The sequence below is a fragment of the Teleopsis dalmanni genome, chromosome 2 (assembly GCF_002237135.1).
Source record: "Teleopsis dalmanni isolate 2A chromosome 2, ASM223713v2, whole genome shotgun sequence".
Taxonomy (NCBI): domain Eukaryota; kingdom Metazoa; phylum Arthropoda; class Insecta; order Diptera; family Diopsidae; genus Teleopsis; species Teleopsis dalmanni.
The window spans coordinates 53,310,234-53,319,825 of NC_051847.1; positions in this window are offsets into that span (position 1 = coordinate 53,310,234).

The following is a 9,592-nucleotide window of genomic DNA, read 5'->3' on the forward strand; positions in this document are numbered from 1 at the left end:
GTTGTAATTCTGCTAAATGTGGGTAGAAGTAATTACTCACGTCAAGTCTTTCAATCTATATTTTTACATATATGAATGATATATGAATGAGAAAAAGGAAAGAATAAGTGTAACTTATGCTTATTGCATAATTTGAGTTACAAAGACAAGTTTAAGATTGTTTAGAGAACTCATTCTATAAGTGTATAATTAGTAAACAACATTCATGGATACGAAACAATATATTCATCTAAAGATTAATTAACTAAAACCATACTGTGGATATGAACTCCAATAACCAATTAACTTCTGTTAACCAATAATACAGATAATTGTTAAGTAGCTTTGTTTGAAGGGTCCTGTTTAATACAATACATATATGTGATATTAGCTAAATATTTGAAATTGGGCAAAAGGTGAAACATGGTAAAATTGATTTACATGTCAACATAAAAAACTGATATTAATAATTTCTTTAGATTTTTAACATTTTTGCGGCTGAATATTAGAACTGTGTTAAACCCTATCACAGTAAAAATGCAAGGTAAAATAATTCAGCGGGAACATTTATTCATCATTTTATTGAATTGTTGATATAAAGTTTAAAGCTAACTATTATAGATTTAATAAAACTTATATTCTTTATATTTAAGATACACTGTATTTGTAAATCGATCCCTCTACTGAATTATTTACATTATAAATATTTTATCCAAGATCATTAACTTTTATGGTTTTTAATTACGAATAGAGTAGCAATTATAGCTATAGAAATTACAATTAATTTGTTTATAGACAGATAAAAATAAAAACCTGAAAAAATCATTATCAATAATGCACTACGTATAACAATGTTCTTCAACTTTCTAAATGTTTATTTATGTTAGATTTGAAATACCCTCTCTGAAAATGTTTACGATATGTGGTAGAAATCACATACTGAGTTTTTATATTTGTTTTAGTATTTTTGTATTTGTTTAAGTACAATTATTTGCTTTCACACTCGATTGATTTATTTATTTTTACATATTTAGTTTGCCGTTTAAAAACTGATGAATCTCATTAACAATTTTTAATTAACTATTTTCCGTAGAACTTAAATAAATTTTATATAATAAAATGTGTTATAAATAATAAATAAATACTTTCAAAAAATATTGTAAATCTCATAAGCTTTTATACTGTTGCTTACCTTCACCAAAGTAATGAAAAGTTATTAGATGTTCTATATCTGAAATTAAATTAAAAATTCAGCATAAATTAAATTTTCTAATGTATTGAAATTTTTATAATGTTATTGTAAATCATTATATTTCATAATAAGCGTCATTTACTGACGACAATTTTACGGACTGTCCAGACTTCCTATCAACAATATGGACTTAATTTATAGTGACTTTTTTATTGTAATAAGTCATGAAGATCTTTTGCATACAAAAAGCTAGCAGACAACAAGAAAATCTAAGACCGTTATATACTCAAAGTAAAATATACAAATGCCCTATAGCACAAGCCTTTTGTGTAATATATAACTCACATTCGGGAACATTATTCACAAGTGTTCATAAAAGCAGAATTGTTTTAGGTACGTCATGAACACATCCAGGCTATATTGTTGGAGGTTGTGAGTGAATCATTCGTTAACCATCATTACCCAAGTGCAGTATAGTGCAAACTTTTTGTGTAAGAAAAAAAAAACTTCTTAAAATATAATGGGAATATCTTTGTTGAGATTTGGTTAAGCACCAATAAAATATTTAACAATATAGTCTGGATCCTAAGAATCCTAGGAAATTTGACACTCGGGAGCAACTGAATATGATGTCGCACTTAATTGTAGCAAATATTTTTTTTTTGCTTACAAATACTAAACGGCATTTGCGTAGTTAGTAAATTGGGTTATAAGGAATGAAATAGTAAGAGAATTATATAGAAAACTTTGATTTAGTTTTGCGATATCAGTGAAACGAAGTCGCAGAACAATTGATCTGGATTATTGTGCGATGTCAGAAAACTAAATAGATTGGAGCTTTGATAAGAGGTATATGAATCTCTTACGTAGATCGAAAATATCTCTTTACATATAAAATCTTTTAGATCCTGTTCTATCTTCACTGAAATCATTCTATCATTAAAGTAATCTTCTATTATAGTTTCCAATCTTTTCAAATGATTTTACAAAATAAAATAATCACTAAAACAAAAAGAATGTCTAAATATCCTATTTGCTTATAGTATTACAAGCTATGTAATCACATGATGTGGATAAGATGATTTACTGATCGAGTATTTTATCTATAATATTTCTGGTAAGTTTAAAAATCTAACTATTCACGAAAAGAAGAAAAATATTTGAGAGTCTGACATTAACTTATAGTAGTTCCAGCAATTGAATATGAAAATACAGACCTCGGTATAGTATATTATAGATTGAGTTTATTTTTCTTACAAAAAATATAGTAGATATAGCGAAACTAGGGATAAAAGACGTTTAACCTTCTACCTCATTAATTTAAATGTTATAAAAAATTTTAGCTACTTTACTTTTATTTTGGCTTTAATATACAGTTAAGAATTTTGTGCATATATTGTGGCATAAAAAAAATATTTTTTCTTGTTATGCGATATAATGCATTTCATTTCAAATAAAACAATTTCGTACCTTTATCATACTTTATTTGCAAATACATAATTCCGTGCAATTGGAACACTTTGCATAACGCAAATACCCTGTGGCATTGTTGCATGACTACACAAACTGCAATCGTATTAAGGCTTAACATACCAACAAACCCACAGAACAACTGTCTTCAGGAAAATATTATTTTTCATTTGACTTTTACTACTGCATTTCAATTCTCTACTCATATTTTTGCGTACCGATCCAAAGCAACGAGAGTCACACATTCCGTTATGGGCATGGCCCATTCAATCTGTACGTCATGTCATATTTGGTATATAAATTTCACCTAAGACTCTTTATTTTACCATAGCACTACTATTGATTGACATGAGTTGGAAAAATAAAGGAAAAATATTTTTTTTAAAAATAAATAAATACCACATTGTAAAAATTGTGTTCAAAAAAATATTCGTTTACAAGGTTATGAACTTTTAGGGTTTTAATATATTTTTTTATATGCCACTACCACTATTTAAAAAAACAGTCATAAAATTAACATAATCGTATATATAAAAAATGTATAATTATATTAATTGTTCTGGTTATTGAAATCTTAATATTCAATTATAAATTTTGAATTGAAATCTTATCATTGTCTAAAGTATTTCATATCTTACAATTATAAAATTTATTATCTTGCTAAAGATAACATAACAGATAAAATCAGAATTTATAGACCCTGCACATACTAGTTCTCGTTAGCATTAAGAAAAATAAAAAGTTCAAAAAATTATATAAATATTTTTTAATTTTTTACTTGTATTTTAATATTAACTGGCTTAAGTTCAAATAAAGGTTCTGTAAGCATCCACATTAAGATCATAATAAGCCTTCCTTTGTTAATACCAGCCAAAATAAATACTGGTTATGTAAATATGTTGAAACAATTTTTTTTTTCTAAATATAAATCACTCAGTACTACTAATATATAGTTTTTTTTAAAAATAAATTTTTAGGCTTTCTCAACGACAATACCAACATTCTAAGGTGTTGTCTAAGGCAGGACTGTCCAAAGCACGATTTTTAATCTACTACAATTGTGCAAATTTTCTTTTGGTGTACTGGTAAAACTACATTATTTTATTTTTATGGTATACCAAATAAATTAATTAAAATTGATAATTAACATTATAACGATATTTTTATTTTTATCAAAAACAACTATTATATAAAGGTATGTATTGGTTTCTGTGAACCTCCAATCTGTACACTGATTTGTATTGGCCCGCGATCGTATCTGGTCTGGACAGCCCTGGTCTAAGTTACTATATTCAATTTTTATGCTGTTTTGTAGAACGATTACATTTTAGCCTTAAAATAAGAGATTTGTTTCGAATTCCTATAGACTCCTTTTAGGGTTCAAATATTTATATGCTTTTCTCATGCAACAGTTTAACTTTAACTTTATAATAGATGTTCTATTCCTTTACTTAAAATCACTTAACATGGAGAATTTACTTCATTTATCCAATTTATTTTTCATTTCTCCAATTATATTCCAGCACCAACGAAAATTTGCGCTTGTGATCGCTTTTGGCAATTTTTACCTATTTCTCTTAGCCCAGTTGACTGCCGGTAACTTCTTCCTTCCGCGCCTTTGATTGCTAATATGTAAAGATGTATGCATATCTCATTACGTATTACATATTAATACAAAAACAGTACAAAACAAAATTCAAAAACATCCATAAGTATTTTTTTTTAGACAATATAAAATGCAAAACTAGCTGCAAGTACTTGTCAACTAGTGACTCCGGCAAATTCTCAAAATCCGCTGCCCGGAAAGAATATCTAACATCGAATTATGGAATATAACAAACCAACCCCAAGTTACAAAGGAGATAACAAAATGCAAATGGTACTGGATCGTGCAGATACTTTGAGACCGTATAATATAATAAGGCAAGCACCTCGAACCCACAAAGTAGTCGGTGACCCGGTGCACCAGCAGAAACAAAGCGGAGAACAATTGAAAAAGAATTAAAAGATGCAGGATTTAAATTGATGGTGGAGGCCCTATGCTCCTGAAATTCAGGAAATCAGTAATAATAGTAGTCGCGAACATTTTTCACAATTGCATCGCTGATGTCATCAGGCTTGACCTACACAAAAATTAACCAGAATTCAAGTTATGCGAAAGTATCCCTTAAAAACTAATAACTGTGGCAATATTTTTTTTCTTGAGTCCGGAGTATTGTGAACGCCGGACCAAGACAAATCTGTATACTTTCTTTGCTCTTATTTAACATTATCTTCTTGATCTTATCTAATCTTCTTGATCTGCAGAAAAGATGTGCTAGATGTCTCACAGTTTTACTCAAATTTAAGCAACTTCAAGAAATTGATTTCCACCGCACTGATAATTAACATTACCACAGACTCAAGCATTACATAGGAAACCCAAGCATCAAGGATTTAAATTGTATCTGTTACTTAGGTATATATATTTTGAGAGACTAATCAGCATGAAAAAAACAGATTAACAATATGAAGTACTACAAACTTCATATTTGTAGAATTGGGTAATCTGCAAAGTGCTTTTCAATAATTTCGGGAAGATAGCGGTAGCTTATATTAATTACATATATTTTCAACCACACTGACTGGACTGAAATCAATTGACTACACAAACAACCTATCAAACAGTTGATAACTGCGATGTAGCATCGAAACCGTACAAAAGTGCTAAATGACTCACTGACTAAATGAACTTTATTTTTTTCCATTATTGCACAAACACCTCAACTAGCGACATTGCAAAAACTTTAACTGAATAATCAGAATTATCCAATATAGCCCTTGAATGTCGCGATTTTCTAAAAATCATAAATATATATGTATTTTGTATGAGGAGCATTACCTGATGAAGGGACAGGGCACAGTTCAAACATTGATAATAAATGTTCCCTTCTGCTGTATACAATATTTCAAATTATTTTTTCTCATTCGATTGCTGTTTTTATTTTATGGTATCCCAAAATATTGTCTTCACTTTTTACAGAATTTTGCGATTTTTTATACTTTGTAAATATAATTGAAGCCTGTAATTTTTTTTAACTAAAAATATACATGAATGCTTTAATTCGCTGGTATATGGGAGTATTATTATTATATTGTATTATTGCTGATTATATGTCGCAAAGCTATTCATCCCCATCGAAAAAGTATTCAGTTTCATGTATGACAAATCAAAGTTTCACGTTTCGTTTTCAGATACTGTAGTCTCAGTCTCTATCTCAGTAGCAGTGCCAGTCGCATCGCATATTTTTGTAATAATTTTATTTTTGGTTCAGTCTGATTGGCGTCCTAAACTATATGGCCAAATGTTAGATGGTGAGCTTTTCGTGTGGGTGTCGGTTCATGCGATTGACATGAAAATATGTAAATGTGCCAGTTTTTTTAAATTAAAGTGAACAAAAATATTATGTACTACTTTAGAGTTTGTGTTAAAATCTCCACACGAAAGCAACTAAAACACAACATCAACTTTTCACTATCACAAAAACAAAAAATTTATAAATTTGATTTTTTTTTGTAAATATATTTTAAAAAATGAAACAATATTAGATATATTTTAATTCAGTACACATTTTGCTTGAAATTTTATTTTCACGAATCAATAATTATTAAGCCTTTAACTGATCTCTGTTTTTTATATTTTCACACGTCTTTTTAAAATACTTTCTAAATATATGCAGCAGATACTTTGCGTTTCAACAGCATCATATATTTTATTTAATACTCCTCTCCTAGTTAAATATTTTGTAACTAGAACATTTGTTAAAAAATAGTCAAGCTTAATAATATAGTATTTTTTATTTTTTTAAAAACGTATAGAACAATTCTGTTCAAATGCATATGTATCACAAGAATGTAAACAATTATAAATAATATTTATTTACAGATTAAGTTATTAAACAAAAAAAAATGAAAACAAAATAAAACTACATATAACCATATCAAAATTTTACAAATATATTTTATATTCAAAAGATAAAAGAGGAAAAATTAATCAGAAAGAGCTACAAGGTAATTAACTTTTATTTTGGAAAGTATAAAATAGAATTAAATGAAATAATTTAAAGACTTTTGCTGTTATTTACACTGATAAGTTTCCGTAAGTATCATCTCTGTTAGAGCATCTCATATTAACCCTTTTTGCAACTAAAGTTTCAAATACCTGAGTTTAAATAAGTTTTCAAAGTTGCAAGTTGTGTGTCATTATTGTTGTTTTTGTATCGCGATAAGTTCCACTCTTAACAATCTACAATCAAAATATAAATATAAAATAATCTAAATTTAACTCAGATGAAAAGGAAAGTAAAAGTATAGTCATATACTAAAAATTTAATAAGCAAAAACAAAAGAAAAAGAGTAAAGTGGTAAAAATTTAAGTCAAATTTGCGAAACCTGTTCAGGTTAAGATACTTTCAATAGTGACAAATAAAATTTTGTAAAACATAACAGCTGATGAAATATCTGCGATACAAAAACTATAGCCTTATCAATTGTAAGAATTACACATCAATTAACAAAAGCTCTACCATTTCATTAAAGAAGTTCTAGGAATCTTTTAAGTTATTTTTTATATATTTTGAAACCAATAAATGCAAAATGGTCCATCCTTTCTCCAATATCTAGCAAAAACTAAAACGAATAAAGTTTTTTATATATTTTATATCCGGCTACAATGTTTAATATTTTTTCAATATATTCTATATTTCGACTCTCCTTAAGAATCATCATCAGGAATAGGATCTAAAATTAATAAAAAATAATTAATATTAATAAAATCTATATCCATCCGTCATGTTTTTGGTTCCGTTCTCCATATTACACTATTGCAATATAGACAACGGAACCAAAAGCATGACGTATAGATATAGAGTCGAAACATAGAATATATAAAAAAAATATTAAACGTTTAATTTAAGAAAAAAAAGTAACATATAGCCGAATATAAAATATATAAAAAGACATTATTAAAAAATCAGATCGCGAAACAAATTCAAAATTTAAAATTAATAAAATTAGAAAAAAATAGGTGTGTATAGCCAACATCTGCCAGAAATATCCTTATGACTCGCTATCCATACCATGATAAACAATGAATGGACTGATATCTTATTTAAGGATGTAGGACACTTCACATAAATAAATATTGTGAAAAGTAATTTAATTGTAAAGTGGATATAAACAACTTCTGTTTTTAAAACGGTACTGTAATCCGAAAAGTGGTAGGAAGAAACACGGTTTTTCAAAAATCCATTAAACAATCTATGTTGTGTCCAGATATGAAACTATTGTGTAATCTGTTAGCTTCTGTGATTTAATGCCAGTAAAGCATTTTTAGTGGAGTATTTTAAAATGAAATGACTGAAATCTTATTTAATTATTAATATTACAAAATAATCTAAGAATAAAAGCTTTTTTCCTCATTCACTAGAATTGTATTTATTTTCTTTAAATTCAAAATTCTACTCCTCTTAAACAACAAAAGTTGGAACAATAGCACACAAGGAACACGCACAGATGGACTGATACCAAATATAATGACCTGATTCAAACCAATTCACTGAGACTGCATTTATGGTGACAGAGACTGTGTTGATGCAGATCACGTCCTCTTTTACTGTAATAGGTGGCTCATATTTAGAGAAGAGATAATAACCCAGTTTGACCAAAAAAAAAAACTCAGAAATATAGTGGAAAAGATGATAGCGAACCCAGAGAACTGGCGAACGATAGATTCATATATGATTCAAGTTTTCAGAGCGAAGAAATTAAACCTAGAGAGGAGACAAAGAAACTCAGCTAATAAATGAAGCAAATCCAGAGAAAATGCGGTGAGGTCTGGATGAAGATCGAAAATCACAAGAGCTTGGCTTGGAATGCCATCTTAAAAGAGATCCTGCTCGAAGTAAGACGAAAGCGGTTCTATGGGGGAGTAATTTTCTCCGAAGAGGGGGTGTTTTATTCCGTATACTACATATTAATGTTAAGGAATCGAGCACACCAATCCGACTACAGTCGATCTGAAGATGCATAAAGCATTCCACCTCCTGACCACAAAAATTAAATCCTCTTAAAGAGTCACCTTTTAGTGGCTGTATTATACTATCTTAAAATGTTACAAATAACATACCTTAAGCTAATAATAACATTAACGATATAAATAATCTGTTTAATGCAATTTATTTATTAACACTTACAATCATCAAGATTGTTTAACATTCCACTTAGATTAGTATGTATGAATATCAAAATATATTGGTATTATATATGAAGTACTGGAAGCAATGTCAATACATTATAAATGCAAATATTTATACGAACAGCATATAATTTATATACTTGTGCTAGTAAATTTTTAATCGAGTTAAAAATAATTAATAAAAACGATTAATCAGTGCCCAGTCGCGCTAATATCTGTCAACGTGATTAAATAATTAACTTCACAGTACAGCAAATACAGCAAATATGCACCTTAACACATCGAAATTCAAATGTAAATAAAAAGAAAATTTTTGAAATGTGATATAATGGAAAGTAAATGAATAAAAATACAAATCAGACGAAATGCCGTCATCTTCATATTATTAGAAATAAATTCCAAAATAAAGTTGAAACCAAAACAAGAAATGCCATCTCCCGCCAAACAACCGCTGCTAGCAAAAGCTTAATGAAATATTTTGGTTCTGACAGCGCAAAAAAGCGACACAACCAACCCAAGGAATAATCAAAAATTAAACTGTAATAAACTAAAATAAAATTATGTCAGAATAGGTCACAAGTTATTTTCTTATTTCGACAAAGCACGCTTGATAGCTTGATAGCTTGATAATGGAATAAATATACTCGATTGAGTTAATTTGATTTTTATTTCTCATAATTACACAAAATGTGAAGAAATTTCAAAAATTCCTAATA